Source organism: Triticum dicoccoides, chromosome 3B, assembly GCF_002162155.2.
Source record: "Triticum dicoccoides isolate Atlit2015 ecotype Zavitan chromosome 3B, WEW_v2.0, whole genome shotgun sequence".
NCBI classification, from domain to species: Eukaryota; Viridiplantae; Streptophyta; class Magnoliopsida; order Poales; family Poaceae; genus Triticum; species Triticum dicoccoides.
The window spans coordinates 389,281,751-389,285,980 of NC_041385.1; the positions used below are offsets into that span (position 1 = coordinate 389,281,751).

The window sequence follows — 4,230 nt, forward strand, 5'->3', positions numbered from 1 at the left end:
AGAAGGCGAAAAAGCGCCACCGAAACTGCATGAGCAGGCTTCTATTGCTACACAACAATGGAGCAGGCGCGCCGCCCACAAAATGTTTGAATGATCGGGTAAAGAGCGAGCTTCTTATATGGGTTCCGACGCATCCAGCAGAGCGAAGTAGCGTTCCATTCTTTTCGGCGGCATCCTTCTGCATTGGCGGCGAGTGAGTGCCACAATCCCATTCATCATTTTTGATCTACATAACCCAAAGCCCATAGCACTGGCGACATCTCCGGCATAAATGCAAGGAGGATGTATAGCTGATATAGGATCTTGTGGAACTGGATTTGATTCTGCAAGCGGTTTGGTACGAACAAAAAAATTCAAACAAAAGGATCGGAACTCACTGATAGGAAAGGAGAGAAAAACAAAGCAATGCCAAGAGCTCTGTCAATCTGCTGTTCATCGATAGATGAAGCTCTCTCTTTTTCATCTCGTGCCAGATGTAACAAAAGATTAGTCCTTTTTCCTTCTCGCAAAGCACAGGAGCGCCCAGCGCCCAGAAGAGCAAAGCTCACTTTCAAAACAGGGTCAAGTGGCACATTAAAAAGGGCTGGCCTGTTAAAAGGACGCTTACTTTGCGAACTAAGTTCAGAATCAACAAGGGTTCTCCAAATGAAGGGAGTGTACAACTAGGGCGCAGCCCAACTTTTTTGTTGGAGAGATAGAATGGAGTTCTTCACGAAGTTCGAGACAAAGGAAAAAATCAAAGTTTCTCTACAACCTCTTCGTTTTGAGACATTATGGCTTTGGGGTCGACCCTGGTAACAAAAAAGGAATCCATAAAAACTTGGGATCCAACAGCATGATAAAATACTACCCTCATGATTAGACCATGTCCCTGAGATTTGATAAAAAAAGGTGCATTAGAGATTAATATGTTGTAATTAGAAAAGTTATTTGGAATATGACGGAACGAAAGACCAAGGAAAGGAAGAAGAATGCACCAAAATGCAAGTGCTGCACCAAACGCTGGTGGTTGTTTCTTGTTGTATGTGAATGCAACGAAAAGACCGGAAATAATGAATAATGACAAAATTCATTTATAGACATTTCGTGCTCATTTCCGAATTTATGCTTAGTTATTCCCATCATCCGGTAACCACAGGATGATCCCATTCTCCGTTTAGTAATAGATCTTTTTGATATGTCTCAGTCTCAGCGGAAGGAAGAGAAATGCATTGAGTCGTTTATCAAGAAAGTGGACGAGCATGGCGGTCCCTATATCTCTGAGGGGTGTACCACTTGTTTTTCGGGTCATCTTAAGAGGTTCAAAAGAGAAAGTCACTCTCCTTATTCTTGGCTAGTGGAATGGAAGCAAGACTCTTTCCTATCCACTTTGTCGAGGCGAGAGAACTAAAAGATAACTCAAGCTAGACAGAAAGGTGCAAAAGTCCACAGTTTCTTAAGGATCCTGTAAGCAAGTAGGTTAAGATTTTAATTTAGCTTCAATTTCTTCAGTCTGACAAGCGGGTCCGCATGCAAAAAAAGAAACTATATTTTCCTACTACTCCGACCTTGCCCTGAGAGGATAAGGAAATTGGGTAAGAGCGAGAGCTAGACTGATTATTGGTCCAATGCTAGTGGAGGATTCAGACTGAGGACCCCCTGTGGCGGCTACTCATAAGAAGATGAAGGATTGAAAGAGGACTGATCACCCCTCTGATTTGTGATCTTTTAATAGAAAGAAAACGACTTCTCTCAGACTTAAAGGTAAATGAAAGCGGGATTTTTTATCTCCTCTAAGCTAGCAACAAGTCAAGTAATCTGAGAATGCTGCCCCCAATCCGTAGCTGAGGACGGACTCAACTCATAAGCTTTTTTTGAACCAAGTACCTGTTGTAGAAATGAAAAACCACCCACTAGCAGAGGTTGGAACAACCCATAGAAGTGTAGCGGCTGCTTCAACCAGGCGTACCCGTATCCATTCATTTACCTCCTCTAGAGTGTATTGAACTTTGTGACAAATAGGTTATAGTTACACTCCTTAACTCCCTATTCGCGAGATATAAAAGCTAGCTAGTAAGAAGACTTTCCCTTGTTTTCTGGGAGGGTGAGAACTTGAAAGACTGGCACAGAAAAGGAAGAAAAGCGGCTAATGCTATCTAAACAATTATTTCAAAGTTTACCAAGTTCGATCGTTCACGAGACAGGGGACTCTTTTAAATAAGACAGTGTATGGCTGTGAATAAGTCTATTCGGCAACTCATAGAGAAGGACTGGATATAAGCTATCCCCCGGTTCTTCATTGGATCCTTTTAGTGTAATATTACTTTTTGGAAGCAATTTCATAATAATATGTATTAGGGATAGCATTTAGGATAGCTAAAGCATTTTTGGAGCAAGAGGGATTACCTTCCAGATTCTTTTGTAATACCCTCTGTGTCGCCTTCTCCTAGATGGTCAGCCCAGTGTCCAGAATCCTTGAGCTCTTCCTCATGGCTTTGACTGGTGACTTACATTTCATCTTTTTTGTAGCTCTCTTGGTCCTTGGATATGATGTCTTCTGCCACTCTCCTTGGTGGCTATTCTCCACCATCTCAGTCCCCTCTGAGGTCAGCTGAATCTGATCAGTGGCTGTCTCTGCCTAATCCACCAAGTGTGTACAAGACAAGATCGTTGTCTGTCACAGGTTCTCCTGCTGCTGCAAGTTTATCAGACTGGAATTTGATCCTGCGCAGATTATCTTGAGCAGTCTGGGATCCTTTCTTGATCATTTGGATCTGAATACGCATCTCAATTATTTGAGCATTTCTCATACAGCCAAGACTTCCAGATTTTTTCCAGGTTTTCTCCCTTTTCTACGAAGGTTTGCAGCTCCGCCTGCACCAGTGAATTATTCTATTCTTCTCCTTTGGTTCAGTCTGTGGGGAAATCAGAATTCACCATTGAATCATATGGATCAGCTCCCTTACATAATAAAATTTCACTGTATCAGCTACAAGGGGAAAATCTAAAAGACAGAGGATAGAGAATGAGAGAAAGAGTGTGAGACTTGCGCTGCTCTCCATTTCGAGGGGATTTCGATGATTCTAGGGTGATTGAACTATTTCTTTACCTGTTCAATTTCTAACGAATCAAGATATCCTCGTGTTCCGGTATAAATACAGCTATCTGCTCTTGCACTGGGAGAGGATTTGCCTAGGATTATTTAAGCAATTCCCTTAATCGTCAACCCCTTGACAATTTATTATGACTTGTTTTATCAAGAGCATAGGTGAATGATAGACTTGTCACTCTGTGAATTGAGCTAGTTCCAATTTGGATTTGCCAGCTACTTGTTTCATGGCATTAATTTGAGCCGCGGATCCTACTCTGGAAACAGAAATACCCACATTAATAGCGGGTCGAATTCTGGCATGGAATAGATCCGCATATAAGAATATTTTTCCATCTGTAATGGAGATTACATTAGTAGGAATATAGGCGGAAACGTCTCTAGATTGAGTCTCAACTATTGGTAAAGCGGTCATACTTCCTTCGCCTAAAAGAGAATTTAATTTCGTGGCTCTTTCTAAAAGGCGTGAATGCAAATAAAAAACATCCCCTGGATAAGCCTCATGGCCGGGAGGTCTTCTTAATAGAAGGGACATTTGGCGATAAGCTTGTGCCTGTTTGGAGAGGTCAACATAAATTATTAAAGTATGCCATTTGTGGTACATAAAATACTCAGCCAGGGCTGCTCCCGTATAAGGAGCGAGGTATTGTAATGTAGCAGGTGAATCCGCCATTTCAGCTACTACAGTAGTGAATTCCATGGCCCCCTCCTCATGGAAAGTAGTTACTACTTGAGCTACGGAGGATGCTCTTTGACTGATAGCTACATAAACACATATTACACCTTGCCCTTTTTTCTTGAGAATTGTATCTGTGGATACTGCTGTTTTGCCAGTCTGTCTGTTCATCGAATCGATAGCAATAAGCCCTATTTGAAGAGGTTCATATACGGAATGCCTGGAAATTCTACTTGGTGCAGGAGATTCAATTAAGCGAGATTCGGAAGCTACAATTTCGCCTCTCCCATCAATATGTTTAGCCAGAGCATTTATAAAATGACCCAAGTTATATATGCTCACGGGTATCTGAGCAATTCTTCCTGTTGCTTTTACAAACTTCCCTCTTGATGCTAAACCATAGCTCTAACTGAGTAAAATTCCACAATTTCTAAGAACAATATGCTTTTTTTCATTTTCCATTGTG

General features: G+C 41.7%; 1 pseudogene; it reads left to right on the top strand.

Annotated features, from left to right (window-relative positions):
- Positions 1 to 204: 204 nt before the first annotated feature.
- Positions 205 to 2,721, top strand: LOC119279549 (annotated as a pseudogene).
- Positions 2,722 to 4,230: the final 1,509 nt, after the last annotated feature.